At 39.5% G+C, this 25513-nt stretch overlaps 1 protein-coding gene across 3 annotated transcripts in view; it reads left to right on the plus strand.

The window, feature by feature from the left end:
- LOC132909357 (bifunctional heparan sulfate N-deacetylase/N-sulfotransferase) overlaps positions 1 to 25513 on the plus strand; it is a 258711-nt gene that overhangs the window by 37505 nt on the left and 195693 nt on the right. The window contains exon 2 of one of the 3 annotated variants that reach the window (XM_060964145.1): positions 22252 to 22311. The exons of 1 other annotated variant lie outside the window; for it this stretch is intronic. The gene's annotated coding sequence lies outside the window, so the exon portion shown is untranslated. Of the gene's footprint in view, positions 1 to 6682; positions 6835 to 22251; positions 22312 to 25513 lie in introns of those variants that run through there. One more of the 3 variants, XM_060964147.1, reaches the window with a different exon arrangement.

Consider the following 25513-nt stretch of genomic DNA (forward strand, 5'->3'; position numbering starts at 1 on the left):
AGAACATTTACATTACACATGTCACAATGGTACGCTTTGTATTGTTGAATCTTTTCTCAGAATGTTACCTTTCTCTGCTTATTAGTTTACATTCTTTTGTACGAAGAGTTAGATGGAGTTTTATTCAAGCTGCTATCTGGAAAATCAGAGACACCAGCCTTGTTGAATTGAGTTATAAATAACCCATGAACCGCGACCGAGCGTTTTACCTTGTTACCAAGGCTTATTTGGTTCGCTTGTTTGTGGACCATGCACTAGCCTCGTTGCTGTCTGACGAGAAACTTTATGAGAATCGTATAGGAGATGCTGGAATGAGATAGTGTTTGGTACTCGCTTGATAAGAAAGATGGATTCTTTGATATACGATGATGTAATAAGATCGAGATTACAAAATTGGGTGCACAAAATCATATATGGCTCACTCGTTTCATCGTCAGAGAATAATTAACATTGAAATCTTCTCTTTCGTTAAGATTTAATTTATTCTCTCGTTCTTATTCTTTTCTCATAAATAATATACTTACGTGTTTATAAGTATCTTCTTCTATAAAGTATCTTCTATAAAGAAGTTTATAAGTAATTTTCTTCCACTTTCTTATCAATACTCCATCATACTGACACAAATATTCTTATCAAATTTAAATGTCCGATTAAACGTCAAATAACCAATGCATATTCGTTCAGATTTTACAGTCAAGGAAGAAATATCCAAATTCAGTAATAGATATAACATGAGAGTTAACAACTACCAAAACCCACTAGTTACTCAATTACTTGACACGTCGGATCAGATCCGCAGGCTAAAAGACATTACCCTTTAGATTTAAGCACTAAATTCACGCCAGAAAAATTTACTTATAATTCTCAATGAGAATTGATTGTAAAATTCATCCAAATAAAAAAAAAATATTCGTTCAGAATGGTTTCAAATTTAGCCAATACAATCATAATAGTCGTGTTTAAGGACAGTGGTCATATCAGTAATCATATATAGCTCACTCGTTTGAATCTTGAATTGAAATCTTTTGTTTCGTTAATATTGAATTTATTCTCCCATTATTGAACTTATAAATAATATACTTACGTATCTATAAGTATCTCAACAATTTTCTTCCACTTTCTTATCAATATTCCATCATACTGACACAAAGTTTCTTATCTAATTTAAATATCCGATTAAACGTCAAATAATCAATTGCAATTAAATTTCAAATTCAGCCAATATAATCATAATAGTTATGTTAAAGGGCAGTGGCAATGAAATTTCAAAATGCTCTCGACAAGTTACTCATAAACAAATTTTCGCGAACATTGAAATATCTGCACGAGTCACTCTGTCTATGCATCGAGTTAATAGATTAACCGTCAGTCACACTGAGCATTCTACATACAGACCATCTAAAATAAAACCGGAGAATATTCAAGAATATGTAAACCGTTCTCATCGTTCATCGATATCTGTAACTCGATTCATATTCGATGTTTTCCAAGTTCACGTGCTTTCATCCCCTTCTTCCCTTCTCTTTTGCTTCCATAGGGGCAGAGCGTCGTTGCATCTCCGTTAAAGCGCATTTTGTCGGTGATTCGGTCTCATATTCGTTGCAAAATGAAGAATCGAATCGATAGGACGACGACGACGATCTATGACGATTCCGTTCTCACGCTGGATAGAGCCGCGATGCACTTTTATCCTGTGCTCTCCCCCTCTGTGCCACGGGTTGGATCGATAGATATTATTTCCGGCCTGTACACGACACGCACTGAATCCACAATGCGCTTCCGCGTGTGCACCAGGCCGCCACGACCAGTCGTCCATAGTAATGCGAATGCGATTTGCGTGAGTCTCGAAAAAACTACTGGCGAACACCTTCAGATATTTTCACGCACCCATCTATGCCTCGTTCTTTAGATTTCCGATGAATGACCAACCCCCTGATGAGAATTTCGTCTGAGATTTCTTGATTATTTGATAATTGAAGTTTGCGATTTTTGCAAATTTTTTTTGGAAACGCGTTTTAAGATTTTCGCGGGAACCATTGGTGCGGAAGGTGGAAATGTTGGCGAATTGGACGCGATAGAATTTCGATATGGGACCTCTTGTTTGTACGACAGCCGTAAATTGGGCTTTTTTGTGAATTTCTAGAGATCTGGTTTTTAGATTTGTGTACGAATCGTTGATATAGAAAAGAATATTCATAATTTGACTTACGGTTTCCTTTCATTTGTTCGTTTGTTTGACAAGATGAAGTTTGTGCATGAACATTTGTGTAAATTCCCAGCGATGGATTTAAAAATTGTAATGCGAATTGTTGGTATAACATTCGTATGATAAATATTGGCGCGCGTGTGTGGGAATTCGTGCATAAAATAGTCGATGGGATTTAGGATTTTTGAGAATTTGATGAATTCGAATGTGAAATGTTTGTAATTCGGCGCGATGGGATTTAAGGTTTCTATGAATTCAAGGAATTGGAATTTGAAATGTTCGCAAATTGAAAAGCTTTCCAGATTTTTGCGTTTTAAATACTTTGGAACATGCGACGTTTGCGGATTCAGCGCGATGGGCTTTGCAAGTTTTGCCAATTCGATGCATTCAAATGTAAAACACTTGCGTGTTTGATGCAATCTAAGATTTCCGCAAAAAGAATTTCAACATTACGAAACTTAAGTATTCTGCGGATTTGTTAAAGTTGAAACGTGGTCGTTTAAAAAGTTAGTATTTTCGAAAATATAGTAAGTAAGTATACGCATTATGTAATTCCCTTTGGAACAAAGCACATGCTCAAAGATTAAGGAACATGAGATACGATTTCACGTATAGAAGCCATTAATTCCGGATACAGTACGTGGACAGACTATTCTGGACATGGTATGTAATTTCCCACTGAAACTGCTATCTAAGCATTGATGTATTCGATTATCGAGTTTCCCGATATCAGCTGATCTAACGTCTTGCTGTTTGAAGCACTAATTTAGCAGCCAGTCCATTTGAAGAATTCAACCTACTATTCTATTAAGTTAAATAATTCAAATTAATTGCAAATTCGAAATGAAGATCACGCATTAAGAATTTCAAATGATAAAATATTCATCAACAACCAAAAGTGCTTCAACTAGATCAATAGATATGCGAATAAAGAGTATTTAATTTACATGTAAAAGTAGATCATAATAGATTGTGAGTATTTATACAAATGTATATTTTTATGAACTAAAGAGATGAAACCTCCTAAACAAAAATTTATTTCTGATACTAAATATTATAAGGAATATTCTACTTTGACCATTTTAGACATCTTTATACATCATGCGTTGTTACTGCATTTCTAAATATCGTATAAATGCATAAAAATTCACATAGTATAATTGCAATCGAATCATCGACTCTGAAATTTCCGCAGTTACCAAACTCCTCTCTTTTACTCGTTTTCCTTCAAGCATCCGTAATTAACGATCTTCTCAGGCGTTCTCTCTCTCTCCCTCTCTCTCTTTGGCTACCAACAAATGTACAAGCCAACCGCACAAAGTTAGAAATGTGGCGCGCAAACGTGATACAGAGCAGAAGGCAATCGTCGCGTTGTCTGGTCCGGCAGCGCGGAACGCGAACCCGCTCGAACGTGAGGGAAAAGCGTTTCGGCACACAAATCCGGGGAACCGCTTCAAAAGCGCTCGCGTTTCCTCGAAAATTCCCCCGAAAACGTTTGCCTGAAATATTCAACCAGGCAGCTTATGCTCAACATTTTTCACGAATGAGGAGGAAAAAACGAACGAAGGAAAAATCAAACGCGCGCCACGTACGCTGGTGGTTGGGTCGAAGGAAGGAAAAACAAAAATGGAGGAACGAAAGAGAGAACGTAGTATTGTTGTAAAATTGCGTCGGAAACATCGTTCTCGGCGGAATAACACGATGTTCTACGCTCGAAGATTGACGTTCTACTCCGAAACTGCGCTTCTCGAAACAACAATGCTCCAAATAAAGAAAATAGTTATATTCCGCTGCAAAAGGAAGGGGGAAGTGTTTCTGTGTTTAATGGAAATGCGCTGTGTCCGCCGTTAGTTCTCGTATTTAACGGACTTTGCGAGTTTTGCGGCATGTACTTCGTTTGCTGCTTCTCCAACGGTCGCGTTAAGTAGAAAAGGAATGTCATGGACAGACACGGCCGATGAATTGATTTTGACAAGTTTACGGTACTTAGAATTGAAAGATCGCTTTTTAGGGTAAATTCTTTCCTTTCCTCTTATAAATTTTACTTATTGTACATAGTATTTTTATTTTCTCTCATTTATTTTACGGGGGAGATTTTGGAAATTCATACAAGCTTTTTTATTTTCTCCATCTTGGTAAAGTGAAATCGGTTTGTTTAAACGTTCCCTATCGATTTTAATGTGACCGTTTAATGTACATTTTCAGGTTATCAGAGTGATGTATGCAATTTATATTTTCTCAAGAAATTCTATTGATATCTCTAAAAATCTACTGATTTCTCATTAATATCTCGATTGTCATTTGAAGAATTTGTTAGGCTCGCAAACATGTATCCCGAAAATAACTAATAAATCTATCAAACGTGACAAACAAGCAACGATCATGTTTCAAATGTGCAGTACCGTGCAAACATACATATTTATCTCCACAAGCAAATAAAACGACAATTTTAGTAACATGGAACATCGGTGAATCAAAAAAATGGATCATCGACTCACCATGCTTCATTCTCGTGAAAAAAGAAGAACGACCCTATCCAACGCGTGGTTGGCGCATACAAATCGTCGAAGCGATCCAGTTCGAAAATGCTCATCAATTCTCGAAAGAGGTGTTCGGAGATGGTGCCATCGGCAGCCATTAAGTTGGTCTGCTAGCAACCGAAACGTGGCTCGCGATTTCCCTACGTCTCGCCTGCTTCTCCTCCTCCGATTCCCCTTTTCTCTTCTCGTCATCCCACGCGAGAAGAGGACGACGTAGACGGGTGTAGCAAAGCGCTTAAATTTAATCAGGCTGGAAATTCGGGGGCTTGAAGCGGGAATAGGCGGGCCGACGCTAGGGGCGGACGTAAAATTTATTATCGCGTCAATTAGAAATTGATGGAACGCCGGATAATCGATTTAGGATGGAATCGGGCCGCGCTCGCGAAACGACCGATCGCCTCGTTTTCCCGCCTGTCTGTTTCCGGCCGTTCGACCGTGCACGCGTTTCATTACGCGTTTTGGAGATGGTTCAACCTATCTGTAAGGCTATTTTTTTTAGCTTCGGATTTGTCAGTTTTAAACACGACCGCGGGGTTTACCAACGTTTCGGTTCTGCGCTGCGTTTATCGATGATCGATGAGCCGCTTTTATTGGTTCGTAAACACGTTTCTCTGTGAATGAGAGTGAATGCGATGAATCGTGTCATTAAGGTGGCTTCGTGTTGTATAATGTTTACGATCGAATCGAGCAATTAGTATCGCATAGAAGGTTTCGCGGATGTCCAGCGTGGAAAAATTTCAGATCTGCATTTGGTAGTTTAACATATCACTCGTGTATTTCAGCAGTGAAATAAACAAGGGAAAACGGGAAGCTGTTTGAAAGCTTACAAACGATTATTTATTAAACACATAATGTTGACAGAAAGCATAAATTCTAGGAACCAATGATCGAAATATTTTTTCAATTCAATAATTAATTCCACGTTTCCAAAACTTTCTTGTTTAGCTGTGTTAAATATGTATTGCTACACACTATTGGACATTCCAAAATGTTGATTCCTCGTCTGATTGTTTATCAAATTCATCGACTATTTTCAAAAAAATTATATTTGTGAATGTAACAAGTTTGTTCGTCATATTATCGTTTTCAATTGTTACAATTAGATTTGTTGAGAATTTCGGATCTTAATAGCCGAGATAATGGTGTCTGAACAATAAATTTACACTTGGAATTTATATTAGAATTCTTAAGAATTGTGGATCTTTGGTGCCGAAATAATGTTGAAGGAACATTGAATATACACTGGGGTCTAATATTAAAATAATAATATATTTATTACAAGAAGGATTTCTCACATATTCTTCGATTCACACTTGCACGCGTCTGAGTACTTTCTCTACACTCGACTGCTAACCGACTCTTCCAGATGCTTCTAAACCACTGCCAATCGTCTTTTGTCCTAACTAAGGCCTGGACGCCCTCTGACGCTTTCACACATGTATCCACACACTGATACTCACATACAAGTAACTCCAATACGCATTTAACCCAGTCCAGCACGGAAAATTATACATATCTCAACAAGAATAGTTGTATATTTATTTGATAAATGATTCCAAAGATATTTATCGATACACACTTGCACATGTCTCAGCACTTTCTACCATACCCGACTGTTAACCGACTGAACGGTTTACATTCATTTGTTTTTGAGACGCCGCGCACACACATGCTTCTACACACTGATATACACATACAAGTAGTACTATTACGCATTTAACCTAATCTAACATATAAAAATTATCCATATCTCAATAAGATTCTTATAGAAATATATTTTACAGTAGCAATAATAGAGAAGAGAAATAAAAAAAATTAAACGTTTAAATACTTTGCTCGATGTTCATTGATATCTGATCTTTCACCTCCAAATCTGTCACGGTCACCCCACGACGCAATCTTCGTTCTCGCAGATGGACAAGGATTCTCCATCCCTTGCCGCAAGGGATCGAGCCACCCCATAGTACCAAACACAGGTTCCCATTGCGATATAACATATTACACGTCGTCGAGTTCGTCGAACAATTGATATTCAAATAAAACGACCGAGGCGACGTAAACAGTTTCCTGTCGGCGTCACCCTTTTGGGTAAGTCGTAAAACAGCGGAATAATGGCCATGACGGGGTTCAAAAGGGTGAAACGAGAAGAGTCGAGTGGTCTTACGTGCCCGTGCCTAAACACGGCCACTTGTATTCAAAGGGATTGCACGGCAGACGACTGTTAACGACGATGGTAATAAGATGTCAGAAAATTCACTGTCACAGAGGTCGCGTGACGTGGACGCGTCTAGCCCTGATTAAAATTTATCAGCGATGAAGCTGTCACTCTTTTCAACAGGAAGACAAATTCTGAAAAGATAGAGGAGAATAAATTCGATTTTGATCGATGCTTGATTAGAAAAATATTTTTGTTTCGCTGTTTGAATTTTATTATTCCCTTTCTTATTTGATTTCTGTCTGCTTGTTTTACTCTTTCGACTGTCCAAGACAGTAAATTAATTTTCTTTCGGTCAATAGAGAGTAGACGGTGCACGTAGGATGTAAAATGATAGCACTTTGTCCATATTATTATTTTAATTTGCATGTAATCGTATTGTGTCTAGATTTGGATACATGTGAAAACTTATACGCGTATACTAACGTACAATCGCAAGTTGAGAATAATAGAACTAAATTATAAATAGGAGACATCTATCAGTCTATGTAGTTTTGAACGAAATAATTTCAAGTGATTTGGAGAACGCGTGAAAGAAAATTTATGTTGTAAAATCTACGTCTACGTGGCTATATATTCCAAATAGTTTGCCTGCGACCATACACTCCGCGCATTTCTCTCAAAAACACCATATAGTGCTCACTACGCAGGTAAAAATTGCTCAGACTTCCAGTCAACTTCACGTCCCATTATTTTCCGACAGCAGAACCTGTTGACTTTAATTGCATACACGAGCATCTCGTCCTCGTGGAATAATCCTGCCATCCATTCTCTCATCCCTCTTTTTTTACCACCCCCTGGGTTGAACTTCCCGAACGCAGAACATTCGAACAGAGGAACGAATAATAAAATGTAGAAGGTGGGGTGGTTAGAAAGACGATGTCAGGGTGGAGGAAATCTTGAAGTCGATGGACCGACTTTACGACTTGTCTCGAGAGAGAGAGAGGGACGATGGATGATGGGGGTTGGAAAAAGGAAGGGCCAAAAGTTCCTGGCAGAACTCAAAGGCGTTCCTTTCCCGTTTTCCCCCATTTTAAACTATCGAGCGAGCCGACTTCACTTACCCGGAGGCACCATACTAATTAGAAAACTTGCCAAGTCTCTTCGGACCATGGGAATGATCGTTGGAAAAGAGAAATCGGGAAGGGGACCAGGGGGTGGAGATATCGAAGACGTCAGAATCGCGGCAGATAGCGACGCAAATATTTGCCTGGACGTGTATCGCAGAAATGTCGACGTTCCGATGGTGCAGTGGGTTTGCAAAAATATGAACGTTATGGAGGAACGTAGGTCGTTACCGTTCTTTGAAAGTTTTTACTTCTTCCCTTTTCTCTTTTCTTTTCTTCTTTTTTTTCTCTATCGTTATTTGTAATAAACATGCGATAGCGTACGAGTAAAGAACAGATCTTGCGTGAATTTTACTGCTCTATCTCTAGAGAAATAGGAAAGGAGGAGCTGTAAAACAAGTAAATACAGAGTGACTCACTTAATACTTTGAGCACCGTATGCTCTGACAAGCGCACAGCCTGAATTCCCGAGCATTTTTGGAATAATTGAAGATTCGTTCCTACTCGAGTTACATTTATTTCGAGTTTATTTCATGTTTTGATTCTATATACATTTATTGAATTATGTAAGTTCTTTTACACAAGTTGAATATTCTATCCTTCCAGAACCTGTCAGGTTTTTTCGACGAAAAACTTTCCAATATGACTTTTTACGCCGATCAAAGAGTTAAAAATCGCAAGGAACTTTCCGAGCAGCATTTAACGACTGTAATATTTAATTAAAAATCAACGAGCATATTTAAAGGTACTTCTAGTAACGTTTTTTAGCATGACGTACTGAGAAATATTAATTATTTTATTAAATTCCTTAAAAATCAGGACGAACTTTATTTGCAAAGTGTTAAGACAAGGAACATAAAATATTGTCGAAATTATACTACAAAATGGTTTAGACAAAAATGAAACAGTTTGAAGAGAAGTATAATTTCGTGCGATTAGATGTTTTATACGTTAACACTTACATTTCCTTTTCCTCTACTTTCCAGCACGTAGTCCTTCCGTAGTATCATTAATATTCGACTCATTCATTATCAGTGAATGAAATTAATCATTCATTAAATATCGAATCGCATTGATAAATTTTCTAATTGTTAAAGCGACTGGAACGACAGAATTCGTCGTAAAAGAAGCAAAGAATTGTTCAGATGGGCGAAATGATAGAATCCATCATCAAGGAAAGGTAATTATTAAAACGATTGGAATGTCGAAAATCGCGATAAAAAGAATTGACTGAATTGTTTCAAGCGGAACCGATGTTTATTAATTAACCGAATAGCACGAATCTCTTTGAATCGTGTTTCGATTGGCAGGCTTGAAATTTTTATTGTTCGTTCGACGACCCGGCCGACCAGATGGTTTCGAGGTTTGAAAAGTTACAAAGCTTGGAAAGACAAAGCTGACCCCGGTAGCCGTTTTCCAATTTCCGATACAAAGAAAATCGACAGCGAGATCGTAGCGTTGGTCGAGCGGAAAACTTATTCGCGTCCGTGTTTCGATATACCGTGTCGAACAAAAATGACGGTGAAAATTCGTGGAAAAGAATAAAAGGAGAATGGTGAAAAAATCGTGTAACAATAGACAGACGAAGAAAGATTCGGAGATAAAAGGAAAATAACGTTAAGGCGAAACAGCTAGAGAATACAGGGGATGAAGGGTTGGCGCACTTTGTAGTAGAAAGAAATGTGTATCGACGGAAATAACACAACAGACGTACTCTCGGGAAAGCGTATTCGCATTACTCATGCTCCAAGACCTGCTTCCAGAAACCGAATGACGTTCTCCTTAAGATCCGTCTACTTCGCGAAACCTGTGCGGAGACAAAAGAGGCCTGACACTTGGAAAGTCATACCACAAGTAACTTCCTGTTCCACCGCCTACTCTATCCTCTAGACGATTATCTCTTTCCTTCCCCTTTTTGGAAAGGAAAATTTTCAACAGCGCTATTTTTTACGAAGCTGATTTTGATTAGCGAATAAATTGAGAGATAAAGGAATAGAAAAACGAAAGTGCTAATTGAGAAGTTCAATGGATAAGTGGTACAAGCTCGTTGTTCTACAAGATGAAATAGCGTGCATTTATCAAAAGAATTTTGTTTTAGCGTTTGAAGGATCCAGATGATTATACGTTTTAATATTCATCGTTCCTAGTCAACGTTAAGTTAACTAGAACAACAACTTCTCGTGCATAGTCAAATATACTGCGTGCAGATAATTATCATTGAAACTGTGTAAAATGAAAATAATATACACAATTGTATGCCGATCTCCATAAAGGCAATGTGTTAATTCTACCAAAAGTTCCTACATGTTTTTAACAATGATAAGGCACTCGCCACTTTGAGTCCAGGTTTTCCAAACTCAAAGAGCCTGCCGTTTGTACCACTTTCCCCCGAGTCCCTCAATTAACAACTAAAAGTTCTAACGTGATAGAAAAATTCCTACGACTGTCAGAATGTTCCAAGCAAACTAGACAGTACCATAAAGAAATCAGAAGAAGCATACGATAAACTGACGAGACACCAAGCAACGAGAAGTAACGAAACGAAAGTAAAGTCTCTTCTGAAAGAATATCGAATGCTCATTGCGATATACGAGAGGGAAGCAACGTTGCACAAAGGCGAACAAAAATATTCTGCGATACGAGGGAGAGACACCGAATTCCGTTTACTGCTAGGAAATTTCGTTCGTCGAACGTATCGAAACGATTCCACGTATCCAATCCGTAGACTGGTTTTCACATAGTAAAAAAAAAAGAAAGGAACATCTTGAAACTGTTGAAAAGCAGAGCGGGGAGAAAGGGTAGCCATCCATTAAAAATTCACTCGACCGGATGACGACGTTTAAATAACCACCCCGCGGTCCCGGCCATTTTCTTCCTCTGCTACCCGTCGTTCCGTGGAAACATTATTTCATGCACCATAGCCCGGGAGAAGATTCTCGATGATGAAAATCGCGGTTTTCTATACCGGACCTCCATTTCCGTACGAAAGTCTTGCGCAATTTCAATCCTCTTTTTACGACCGCACGACCTCTCTCTCTCTCTCTCTCTCTCTCTCTCTCTCTCTCTCTCTCTTTCTCTCTCGTTCCGCGCTTTTATCTGCGAAACCCCGTTCCTGCCTGCTTTCCACTTCCACCGCCAAAAAAAAAAAAAAAGAAGAACGAAGAGACTGGGAAGAAGGAAAAAGAAAAATATCGTAGAGACAGAGAAAGAGAGGGAAAAAGTGGGGAGAAAGAAAAAGAGGAGGATGGAATGGTAGCTCGATTTCTTTTCAGTTTATAAAGAGATAGACCCCGACGGACGGTTCTGAATCTCGATAGAATGTGCTGTGTGCCCACTGCTTATCTTCTTTTTTTCTCGCCCTCCTGCTCTTCAGTTCGGCCTCATTTCGCAGCCTGGCTTTTATCCGCGTATCATTAGTCCCCCCGTACTTCATTACGAAAATTTCCCATTCCCCGCCGTCTGTCCCGATCCTCTCCCTCTCTTTGCTTGCCTCCACGCGCCGGATCCCCACGTTGGAAATTAATTTCAACCAATACACCGTGACCCGATGTGTCGCGAATGAAAGGGAGCCGGGCGGAGAATTGCTCGTCAGGGGATCCATTGACGCCCATTTAGCGGTGGTATTCTGGAATACAAACCGCTTTCCGCGAGACTACTTCAAGATTAGGGAAGCTTCGGTTGTTGAATGGAGTTTGATGTTGCGTTTTTGTATACTCTGATTGATGGTCCTCTTTGTCGCTTGTTAAGACAGGATTTTCAAGAATTTGGAAATACAGTGAGAAGATTCGATTTAATTTCCGTTAGAAAAAAATAATCAAGAAATGGTTGGTTAGCGTTTGATTAGAATCTCCAAAGATTATCGCGAGAATAAATAATCTAGTACGTGTAAGTAGATGCACTAACGTGAACATATCATAAACGGTTATATAAAATGATTGAGTATAAATTATACCGCAGTGAGTGCGACTATAGAAATGATACGATGAAAGTAGAAAACGTATCATACGATATAATCAAACGTCAACTATATTTAATCGTTATCACTTAGTCTTACTTCAAATATCATACACAAATCACAAGCCACCCCAAACTGGCCATCACTGTCCACAATCACGCACGCTGCCACGTAATCTTGTCCAAACAAATCAATCGCTATTCGTATACCATCATCAAACGACATCTCGAGTCCCATCTTCACCCCAAACAACTCTCACAAGGCACAATACACCCCAAATTTACCATCACACCCGCTCTGCACAATCACATCTATATGTATATATAATTAGACAACCGTCTACCATTGTCATCTAATTCAGTCCAAACAAATCAACCCCAATTCCTACGCTATAATCAAACCACACGTCTAATCCTGTCTACTCCGCCTCGTTCGCTTCCCTAGAATCCACAGCCAGAGAGAATAACACACAGGGAGCGTGTGTGCGTTGCGATCCCCCTCGTATTAATGATAAAAGCGAAGAAGCCAATTAATGGACGATATTAGGTTCGACGTTTAGCGAATAAGCGTAAGGGAGAAGCCACCACCAAGAAGAATACTAAATACGCGATCGGTATCCGGCATTAACCATAGCCGACACCCGGCTCCGTAGTTCCGGAAGCTCGGTACGTCAAACCAGGCGGATATGTTGGCCCGGTGCCGTAATATTAAAAAGCTCTGGCGGTTGCTGGCTTTCACAGGCAACCAAGAGGGAAACGAGAGAAGAAGCGAATATCGCGGGCGAATTTATGAAACTATGCATATGTAATGCGCGGTGTACGAAGGCTGGACTCTGTATGTGTTTGTACACGCGCGAGCGGAAGCGTGAAACGCGTCGGATTGCGGCGCGAAACGAGTCGGCTTACATACGCTAGGGGACGCGTGTTCCTGTCCCCTCGAGGCTGATTTGTAAATGGAAACTACCTCTAATTTTCGAGATGTAAACTCATTTTATTTGCCTAGCTTGATTGTTCGTTTCACGTTGGTTTGTATAAATTTTTGGTCGGAGAAAAGTTGCTGCTTTGTTGCTACGGGGGTGGTTGCATTTCCTTTAGCTTCGACCTGCAACCTGCGATTCAACGTGTGTGGCTGTCCTCATATTTGCGATATTGGAAGTCGAGTCACGTTCGTTGCTCGCTGCGGTGGCGATCTCTAACAAAAGTTGAACGAGTGAGAGATCACGCGATGACCGGCCACGCTGAGGTCGAATAAAAGAATATTGCGTCCTTTGCTAGGATTTCAGGCAACTCTGGACAAATCGCCACTTCTTCCCTGACAAGTCCTTTCCCGGTAAATTAATCTGGAAAAATATTTATGGAAATGGTATACGAATTGTATAAAAGTAATCCTCGCGCAAATAAGTTTCCATAAATTGAAGACATCAATATAAACCGATCTGTCACGTTGTGCATGGCGAATGTAACATTCTGAAAAATGTCATCAAAAGATACGTTTGTATATAAAATACATTTGTACGAGGGAAATAACAATCATATTATATGAAAAAGAAAATTTTCATTATTAAAACAACATATAAAATGATTTATGAAAGGGTACAATTATTTCTCGAGTAAAGAAAAATTTAGAGAATTGAAAAAGTGAAATCAACTTAATATTTACGCATATATAAAATGTACAATTAAATTACAAAATAATTCTCAGAAAAATGAGTCTCCCATTAGACATTTTAATACAGACATAAATATCGATCTGGTTTCATTCAAGTAAAGCGAACGAAAGGGCGAAACTCGTCCCTACGTTGGCTCGCCACACACGAGCCCGGCTGGTTGGCGTTAATTTGTCCCGATGCAGTGTCGGGGGCTGGACACGATAAATATTCAACTCGCGTGCTTTCTGGAGGTCGGCAGTTCTGGCCCATGCATTTCCTTGCCACGTGACCACACGTCGATCCACGTTTCCCCGGTTTCTCTGTAGCAAATGCGGCTACGAAATGTACTGTTCCCAAAATGCACGCAATTTCTTCCTAACAATAAGAATAAAAAATAAGGAAAAGGAAAACGAAACATAGAATCTCTCCGAGACTAAAATCTAAGATAAGTTTTTCGAACAAGCAGAAAAGATAGTTTGAAGAAGATACTTCCCGTATGAAAGATAAATTTCACGATTCATCAATGTTTAACGGTTACACTGTACTTTGTAAAAATTCTTGAGCACACTGACGGGATATCTTGCCGGGCAAACAAGTTTACCGAGAAAGGGATGAAAGGTTACTGGAGAAAGCCGTTGAACGCGCCACCGTCCAAGAAAATGTATTTTCTGAATTAACATGCAGCGCATCGGCCCTATAAGTCTATTAAACGGCGCGATTATAAAGTTCGCGTTAGACGCCGTTTAATTAATTACTTTCATCAGCAGCGTTACTGCGAAAGCCGGCTGGAATTAATTTCCTCGACTTAACAGCGGTGAATGAAATCTTGTTAACAATGTGCTCGCCACCGTTGCACGCTGAATATTAAAAACTCGATCCATGACGTCGTGATGAGCAATTCGAAAAAAAGAAACACTACTTTGTATTTCTGTATTTGCGTTTTACTAAATCGTAATAATAAATAGTAATTGTAACGGGTAGGTTAAACAAATTATATTTAACTTTTATCGAAAGGTAAACTGTTTGGAATATATAGAACCGTTTATATTCGTCGATGGCCACAGATAGATCGCGAATATTTATACGAATTTAGATATCCGTGAATACAACTGAAGATCTACTTCGTCCCTTAAATATTATGAGGACTATTTCGAGCATTTTATACATTCTTGAGCGTGATATATTTTTGCGAAACTTACATGATTGAGAAGAAAACTCGTTAAAGCCAAATGTACAAGAAATAACCAGTATCATGGCAATCCATATTGTTGAAATGATGAAAAAAGTAGCAGGCATACATATATTTAATACCAAAATAAAACAGAAAGGGAAAATGTAAAATCGATGGACGATATATTCGACTTGAAAATTGTTTCTCTATAAAACATGAAAAATGTAATTGATATTTTTTCCTATGATCTTGAAATATTGATTAACAAAAATCACAAAAAAGCCATAGAAAGGGATATCGAAAACTCGAAGAAAAATTCTCCTATTTCAAATGAATATTCATTAACAAAACAGGCTCGAAAAAATTCCATCAATTTCAAACCTTCCGGCCCATACGACTCCTATATACATCGCCCGTCGACTGCACACGATCGAGGCTTAAACGTAGTTAGTTAGACACTCGAACAACGCGGAAACTCGTATAATATTTCCCACGATGGAAATTTCGCAGTGAATGCGAAGTCAAAGTTCGTTGTTCGACCCTTTCACGCGTCTAGGTGTCGCTCGGAAATAAAAGACGCCAGTCGCACTCGTGTTTCCGTCGAGTCTTCGAAATTTCCCCCGTGAAATCGAGAGATTACGGAGCTGCGTGTAAACCTCGAAATTACGGGTAAATTTCAGGGGTGGCCTCGGTGATTCCTTGTAGGAAAAATGCGGTGGATCAATTAGCAGAGGGAAACAGACGACCCCACCCCTCGAAGGAGGGTGTACGACGAACGTAACCATGATGTTATTGGCGAGGCTGGTCGTTACTTTTATCGTTCCTCGAAGCTTGGAACACGGAAATCGGACGTGGATTACGAGGGACAGGGATCCTCCTACCCTTCGACTGGGAAACTTTTTCTACCCTGGAATAGACCCGATAATCGTGGCTTTTCCAACGGAATATCGTCAAAGCAGACGATCGAGCGTGAGGAAATTTCGTTAGAATAATCGTTTAGGGATATTATTATGACTCTCTTGGAAGAATTCCTTGTGTTTTCGCTGGCAAGGATTATGTTTAGGGGAGTATACCTTTGTGAATTTTGTAACCATTCAATATTCTGTGACATACGTACAACTAATTAGTATTCGATAGCCTATTTTCAAAAGTTTCTAGTAATTGTAATGTGTCTTTATAATTTCATAGATAATAATGTATATATAGTAATTCGGAGAATATGTTTTATACAGCTTGAATAGAATATAGCGTACGTATAACCTGATTTCTCAGAAACCATTGCAGATATCTATATTTCTTCTTTTTTTTCTTTTTTTTTTTTTTTTGAAGTTACATGTTCTTATTATTCAAGTTAAATGAGATAGAGGGGTTGAATATTTAATGCGCAACAAAGTTTTCTAGAGGAGTAAAGGCAGCTATCTCCTCTGATTTGAAATGAAATGAGATGTTCATTTTTTATTCGACTAAATTTCATTGAAGCGAATAATTCCTTTTTGTCCTTCCTAACAATAGTGCTAGAGAAACTTGTTGTATACTAAAGGATTAGCTCATATGTCTGAATTATTAAAAGAAAATGAAAACGATACCGAATTTCTAAGAAAACACCACGTAACACTTCGTCTAATCCACCTATCCTGATCCTTCTTCGTGAAATGTGAATTCTTCTCTCGTTATAAAAAGAATCCTATGATTTTTCATACATCGTTTTGTCGAATGATAATCCAGAAACGAATTATGTACTTTCTAGAACGAGACATTAAAAAATTTCGATATTTTCGCAAGTAAAAAATCTATAATCGGCGTTCAATTAAACTACTCTGCGCTTTGATTCATCTCTCTCTTTGACTCTCTCTCTCTCTAAATTTCAAGTAATCGAATTTATATAGAACTCTTTCGGTCTTTTCATTGGTTCGCCGATATTCCAATTTTATACACTATCAGCAAGAACGACCTGGCAATCATTGCGTATTGATATCAGTCGAAGCTTGACCCATCTCTATTGACTTTGTCAGTTAGTGCGATTAAATTACTCGAGCATCGGTGTGGCGAGTTGTTCTCCAAACAATTTCGCAAGTCGTCGGGTCAAGCTTCGATAAACACAATTCATTAGATCATGGGACCGCCATTAACTGGTCATCATTTCAAACCGAATTTCCATTGTATCTCGATCGATGTGCATCCTATTCGTCCGTTTCGATCGTAACACGCGCGTCGAGCAGCTTCCTCGTTTTTCCTACTTCACAATACGACCAACGATAATTTCACTGTTCTTTAGAATTTTATACAGAAAACACTTTATATCTACATATTTGCAGATGAATGTCAGAATATCTGCCAGTTCCCTAGAAAATGCGATGGTTATCTGACATTAACGAAACAATTAATAAAGTAGCATTTCATATACATACAGCAAAGAGATGGCGATTCAAGACTATTTGTAACAGTTACGGAAAAATAGTAGACTTATTAGTTATAGATACATCGCTGACCGTAAGAAAATAATCGTTAGATAATTCGAGTAAAGCTTCACTTCGCCAGACAGAATGATACAAACGAATTACGAGATTCATATGAAAATAATTAAGAAACGGAAGCGATGAAAGGCATTTGATTCAACACTACGAAATGTGCAAGTATGGTCGTCAGTATGCATCAGATTCCACAATCTGCTTAAACGAAAAATTCGCCCAGCAATTCCAAGAACTCTTCAACCGCTTCCGCGTAGTCGTCAGAAATCCAGCACCCTTATTTTCAAAGGATAGAGGGTCCAGCCACTTTCCTTCTTTCCTTGGAGCGCCGAGTCCGATATTAATCATGGAAAACGCGACGAGATCTCTCGTCGACTGAATCCTCAGACGATGGTGATCGTCGGCGTGAGCCATCAAGACGAGCGTTCCGCGCGGTTATATTACCGTGGCAGAAGGGGCGTGCCCGGTACGTCAGGGTGATTTCGAAAAGAGCCGCGCCGCATAATTCCCTAGTTAGTCGCCTGCTGGCTGCCCGTTATAACCCACTCGGCGCAATAAACATTTGTAATTCGCGAATGGCTTGCCGGCGAGGGGCTGGTGCGGGGGTGAATCGCCGGCGCTAAAAGCTCAGTGGAAAAAATATCAGTAAATCTCGTCGCCTTGTTCCGCCGACGTAGAAATTAACGACGCTTCTCTTCTCGTTACCAGCCCCTCCGACCCCTCTGGCGTTCTCCTTTTTCTGCCTCTGCTTTTTACCTCCCATCAGACTCCAACACGCTCGAAACAACATGTGTTTGTCGCGAGTTTGCGTACGTGTGCGCACGTGGATTTTCGAGTATTACAACCGAGGACCGAGTATGCGACATGGTCACGCTGTGGTACAGGGTGACTCGTTTCGATTCGAACATCCTGTTCCTTCGCTGATGGAGATATAATGGTGATGATACACTGGGCTGATATGGACAATACATCGGTGGAACGTGACGTGAACAAGGTTGTTTGACGTCTCAGTGAATTGCTCTGGTATGGAAGTAGTGATCCGGGGATGACATTTTGTACGTGAGGGTGCTGATACGGGGTAATGAATTAGGGAAAGTTGGGATTTCGGCTGACGAGTTTTAGTAGCTTATGTATATTTGGGAACATTGTGTATCCTGCGGTATCGTTTATTTAACCGTAGTGTTAATATTCTTGTTTAACATCTTCTATCAGGTAGCTAAAATAAATTACTCAATTTCTGATCTTGTGTGTGGGATAGAATGGTCTTTACGAGGTTATGCATTTGAGAGTGTATTTTTAGTAATATTGTGTATCAATTTACCGATTGATAATGTGGATACTCCAGTTTAAGACTCTCTGTCAGATAATTAGGTGAATTATTCAATTTCTTATCATCTGTTTGGAGCAACTATTTTTATGAATTCAGGAGTGTATCTTTGGTTAATAACGTTAATATTTTTATTTAACATTCTATATATTGGTTAATGTAAATCGCTTAATTTCTGATCTTAGAGGTACACATAAAATAAACAGTTTATCATTAGCTGCAATAACGAAGATATTTGTGAGAAAAGTTAAATGGAACACCCCGTATAGAAGCCCAGAGGTGTATACATTGGAGTTTTCCACGAGAGTATATACGTCCGTGGAGAAGTTTACTCGCTGGTTATTATGTCTTACATCCAACAGTTTATTGTGCATTCGAGGTCGTATTTTTTTTTTAAGTCGTCGTAAGAGCATCGCTGCGAGAGACGTATTTTTTTAAAATCAGGATTACCAAGTCATTTATACGTATTTCGTTAGTTCTGACTTCGTGATTCGAATTTTCTGCCCCTTAATCCCTCGATGAATATTTCCAAGTGCATAGAAGCAAGGACTATTCACTTTAGAGTGAAGAAGTCATTATAGGAGTCTTTGTTCTTGCAACGACTCTATTTACCAAGGGTTAAAAATGTTCATCGAACCCTTATAATCATTTAACAACTACTCTCCCGGTTGGCGAATTGCTTTCAATGAACTTTCAATGAAATACACTTTTATTTTAAATTAATTCTCTGGAAGAAACTAGCCATATCGTTCTTCACTATCAATAAACAAGGACAAGTCTTGTATTAACATGTAACAAACTTCAAAAAATATTTGTTTCTATGAAATTCATTTAAAACAACTTCCAAACGAATCCAATCCAAACCATTCCTCATTATCCCTTAATTAACAAGTAACAAGTTTAAGAAATACCTCTTTCCATCGAATACATAATCCAGTTGACAGCTAACAGACTTTGAAAGGATTCCTGTTTCGGTAAAACATATAACCTGATCAAAGCAATGCTCAACTAAAATCAACTCGCCTTACCCTTTACAGTATTATCTATAATGACATCCAGCTAATAACCAACGAACTCAGAAAGGTGTATTTCATCCAAACTCATGATCCAGTGAAAACAACCCCCAAATAATTATAAATCCAATTCAACGTGTCCCCTAGAATATCATCCAAGCAACAGTCAATGAATTACGAAAAGACATGTATATGTTCCAAATGCGCGATCCAATTAAACAAACTCCCATCTAATCCCACGTCCTATAATCTTGCATAGCTACCAAGCAATAAATTTAGAAGTAGGGTGCTTTCTTCCAAATGTATGAAATTAAATCCACTCCCACCGAATCTAACTCGACCCTTATAACATGCTGTATAATATGATCGAACTAACAACGAGTCGAAACAAAGCTCAACCAAACCCAACTCCCCGAGAAGCTGACGTCCATATTTCAGTTTCCATTGATCCGGACGAAAGTGCACTTCCGACAGCGGCTCCTCGGGGTGCGGGCAACCTTCTGGCGGGAACATCCGGCCCGCATTTATAATCGATGGCACGCGGAGTCGACGTAGACTCGCGGGGCAGTAGCCGAGGCGTGGGTGTTTGCGATTTTCATTTTGCATCGTTCCAGCAATAATTGTTTACACCTCGAGGGCGCATGAAGGCTAAGTTAAACACGCTTGCCGCACCACGCGCACACACAGCCCGCGGACATGTACACTACACACACTGTGTCGGCACACGTGCACACGTAAACTTGCGTACGTCTGTGTAACCTTCTCTAGGAGGATTTTCCGCGCCGGGCACCACTTCTAACGACGACCAGGCGCGGGGGTGGGCGAGCAATTACGAACATCTGCTCTCTCGAGTCTACGTGCACACGTAGCGAACCGAGTTCCCGACCGGTTTTCGTAAGCTCGACTTTAATCCTTAAACGCGTCGTCGTCGCTCGTCAGCAAAGCGCTAACGTGTACGCGCAACTCCACGCAGCGCGAAAGAGTCGCGCTCGATTTTCAAACTTCTGCGAAGCTTCTGATTATCGTTTTCGACGTCTGAGTGCAGCCTTAGGGTGATTTTCGGGGGAAATTTTGTAACGAGAATGGATCGGAGAATTGAATTCGAGCTTTGATGTTTGGCATTCTCGGAGCTTAGTTTGTTGAAATGTTTGAAAATTAAGAGTTGTCAGCGTCGAGATGATTGAATATTCCGTAAAAATGACGGTGATAAGTATTCCATTCTGTCGGCGTCAGCAACTCCTACTTTTTAATTAATAAAAATCATTTAATCAAACAAATAAATGTTCCTAGTTAATCGTTCTAATAGATCTTTCCGAAAATTAACTCCTTATATCACATCCCTGTATCGAACGTGCCGCGAAAGACAAACGTAAAACCACTTCTTTTTCTGTCTCGTTATCTAATTAACAAAAGTTATTTATGAAACGCATCTATTTTAAATGAAACAATGTCTAAGCTTAACGTTACGCTTTAGAGAATTGATTGATGAGTGTACATGAAAAGGATAGGGCATAATACTGAATAATATCTCTCGCGATATTCTTCGAGGTACGTCAGCGAGTCTAAAAACTACCCCCTTCTGGGGCCATTATTCGCAAGGGTAGTTCGTTTCCAACGGCCAACACGACGATTAATTAATTCATAGGGCAGTTACACGACGTATTTATACGACGTATTTATCTTGCACGGCTTTCACGGGACGCGAGACAGCGTATTTCGTGGCGCGCGCGTGAAATGAAAGGGGGTGGCTATCGAAATTCGTAGCAAGAAGCCGCTTGGCTTTGTGAGCATGGTTTCCGAAAGATCCGACTCCCTTCTCTGGTGGGGAGGTTAACATAACTCGACATAATAGTGAATTCTGTGTGATTGAACGACGTCATTTCGCGAGGACAATTGGCCGAATAAGCAGCTCGAACCGTTTAATGGTACCATTTGTATTCAAAACTGGCCGACTGCGCCGAACACAGCGAGAAATATTGCGCGTCATTCATTGCAAACGGCAATTAATATAACAACTATACCGTCGGTGTACTTACGTCCTATACTACACGACTGAACGCTTCTGTGCGTGATTTAATTCTACAAACGAAATTTTAGAAACAAAGAAGAGAAAAAGATGAGAGACCGTGGAATTTTGTTGCGCTTTTAACTTGTCTAACCTGTCAAGTCCAAATGTTTTATGAAGCATTCAGCCATTTTTGACTTGACATTGTTTCGTGAATTTGTATGAAGATTTATATAAAAAGTGCAAACTAATTTCCCTAATTATTAATAATTCTTCTAGAAACTTTGGAAAGTACGTGCGAAAATACGGAAATGTTTCTTTCTATAAATATTGTTTAAAAGTTGTACTTATACAACTTTTTAGTTGTAATTAATCACTACACGATTGCTTTCTCTGTAAACCTTTTCTTCTTTGTTGTATATAATTTTACCGCTTATTGTTGTTATTAATCGTGTAATATATCCTTTGAAGATACATGTGCTTTAGAAATATATTTTCTATCTTTTTAAATATAATTATTTAATTATTTAATTATTTAAGTAAAATCAAATTAGTTATTTAATAATTATTTAAGTGTAAATTTAATTCATTATTTAATTATTTAAAAACCTACATATGTATGTATACATATTTCAGGTTACTTTGATCCACCTGTGTTACTGCTGCAAGATCCAATCTTCGCGGATTAAAACCGAGGTATATCACAATTTTTGTAAGATTTATTTATAAACGAAGTGCATGGTTAACGTTAAGAATATACAAATTTCTGGTTGATGGGAGGTTGTGACCGAAAATGTTCCCTTCGTTCAAAGAGAATTTGTCCGTCACGAATCAAAGCTGTCGCTTCGTTGTAATTAATGAAGAAGCTCGGTTGAATGTTACACAAATAGTTTGCTAATTAATCGATCAATATATTCCAAACCCGTCCCTCATCGCTGTCAGTGTAAAACCGCGAACAAAGAGAAAGTAGCAAACTATGAAACTTTTCCATTAAAATACGGACGGGACTTCTATATCCAATTTAAAAAAGATTATACATTCTTTCGTTATTGAAAACGCACCAGTAATTTACCATAATTATTAAACGTCACTTAAAATACCTTTAAAAATTACCATCAAAAGACTACCTCGAGGAAACAGTCGAAGCCAAGTTAGAAGCGCCCATTAAGCGCCAAAGGGTTCAGAAAATGTCAGTCTTATTTACCTGGCTTGTTTCTGTGTAATTTGCAACCCATGGTTCTTCCTCCCCGACCAGGAAGTCGCTGATGTACACACATATAAACACGCGTGCAGAAGGGGTGGTTCTTGCGTATAGTTCCGGCTCAGCGTCCCTCATATTGCAAGTATTATGCGAGGAAAACGTCCGGCCCGTGGGTTCCTTGCGTCCTCTCGCCAGTTTGCACGTATAAACGCGGCTTTTGTCCTCCGGTGGCCAGCCGAGTGTACCATGGAAATGGGCTTATTTCGCGTGCGCGTGTGTACACACGGCCGCTGTACGTGTACGTACCGCTTCAGTCCACTAAATAAGCGGCCTGGGCTCATTCACGCGCGCGTTCTTCGCGAATGGTTCAATTCAAGCTGACGCGACGCTCCGGAGACCCAAACGGTACCACGTCCCCGAGCGCGAATATTTGCGGCTGGCCACGCAACAACGTTTGTATCCACCAATGGAGCCTTTCGTTAGATGGAAGAGACAGAATTCTGTTAGCGATAGTTACCGTTCGATAGATGAAGAAAACTTTCTCCTTTGAGGATTCAGAATGATATCGATTGCGTACGATGGTTTAAGCGAGTTAACGCACGTTGCAAAGTTTGCTTGTGACTCGAAGTTTAACCAGAGAATCGTAGCTAGGACCAGAATAGCATAATATTTTGAATTTTGGAACTTTCAGGACGCGCAAGTTCGAAGTAGTAGCTCAAATTGAATAAGGGACTTGTCACATTATTTTTTCTTTTTTTTTTTTTTATTTTTGAGGTTGCGCAGATAGTTCGAATTAGATAAGGAATAATTGGGAGATGGAGCGTCATGTTTTTTATTTTTGGTTTTTCGGAATCTATAGATAGTCTAAATTAGATAAGGGCGAGTTGAGAGATGGAGTGTCGTGTTGTGTTTTTATTTTTAGTTTTTGGAGGTGGCTGGCTAGTTCGACCTAGATAAGGGAAAATGGAAGGACGGAGTATTACGTCGTTTTTTATTTTCCTCTTTGAAGATGAATCGATGAATTTTGTCAATGTCTTTCTTTATACAAACGTTTTTCACATTCCGTTTTAGCTGATAAATATTACAGTAAGTATTTTTCTTTCAATGTTTTATATATTTCCGTATATTAAGCATAGAATATACACACTAAATTTGCCATAAATGCACGACCTACCATCGTCGGAAGTAATTCTGCTTACACTTTATTATACGCTTCAAAGAACACTAAAACTTTCCTGTACGATATTTATTCCTTCCTAGACAGTTTCCAATACCTCAGCTAATTATAATGCTCAGTGAATACATTATACGCTATAAACTACAAGGAGGAAGAATGTTAGAGAAGTAGAAGGCGAGAAGGGTTGGCTCGACCACCTAGATATTACGGTGCAGACCATTTGAAAACCGATAAACCGTAGGAGAAAATCGTCGTGGCCCGACATATCGTTTTTAACTTCCCTCCAACCCCTGTATTTCATCCCTCCTTTAGGTTTCGATCGGCAGTCGCGTGGAGGAAGGCAGCAAACCCTCGCAGGCAACGTCTATTTACCATAAAATAGAGTTTCCAGCTCTCCAGGTTGCCAGGTCTGCATCCCGCCATTTATTTCTTCCCCTCTTATCGGTTCATTCGCGATACGTAAGGGAAAATTCAAATCATCGTGCTGCTAGGCGTTGCCTCCACTTCGTGCGAGTTCGTTCGAACTGAAAATGTTCCGCGTTTTTTTCTCGCCCTCTAACGACTCAACGTTCCTTTCTTTCAACCTTCTCGCTACTGTATATCGCCGTATATATCGCACAATTTTTCTAACCTTTTATCATATAATCGAAATACATAAAATTGTCGATATTTCTTTCAGTCGTTAATTCACTAAAAAAGGTAGAAACAAGATGTTGAAGAAAATAACGAAGATACAACAATTCTAAAGTCGAATAAAGAAAGAGAAAATTAGGTGACATAAAATTGACTGACAATGCACTAAATTTGAAAGCTGTACCTCCGCGAAACACGAAGAATGTGACTTATTAAACTTTTCTCCTGCGATTTGCATATTACCAACCCTTCTCACCTTTTCCTACGAACATCTCCGTAATCATCCAAATATGAAACCTAATTTCTTTCCCTCGAACCAGCTATAAAACGCGAATCTTCCCCCGAAGAATATAACTTCGCCGTTGTCGTTCTCGTCGTAAAAAGGACGAACGACGGGATAAATCTCACTTTATAAGGGATGTGCGCCGGGGCCACGTACGAGGAGTTAGCGTCACTTTCATCGGTTCCGGAGCGTCGGTGCACTCGGTGTCGCGCGTACAAACCGAATCCTGCGACGTCGTCGTACAGACACCGTTCGAAACTTGTGGAAACTTCACGATATCGGAAGCACCGCGACCTATCTTCTTACTCCACCCCCTTCCATCCCATGTTACGTAACGAAAACTCAAAGATCTCGTCGCTCGCGATTTTAGTATCGCTCCGAATTGCTCGCCTCCCACAAAACTCACGCCTTTTGGCACCGTGCGGTTTCCCGGCATTCGTTTTTATGCTTTTCGAAAATCGATTCTCGAGCAAGATAAACTACCAGTCGTCGATCGCTCGTAATTCAAAATGCGACACGTGTGTGATACGACTCTTTGGAATATGACGCTGTAAATGATTCGAGAGCGTTGCCGGGATGTACGGAATTAGAGGAGAAATTTAAA

This window comes from Bombus pascuorum, chromosome 7 (genome assembly GCF_905332965.1).
Source record: "Bombus pascuorum chromosome 7, iyBomPasc1.1, whole genome shotgun sequence".
NCBI classification, from domain to species: Eukaryota; Metazoa; Arthropoda; class Insecta; order Hymenoptera; family Apidae; genus Bombus; species Bombus pascuorum.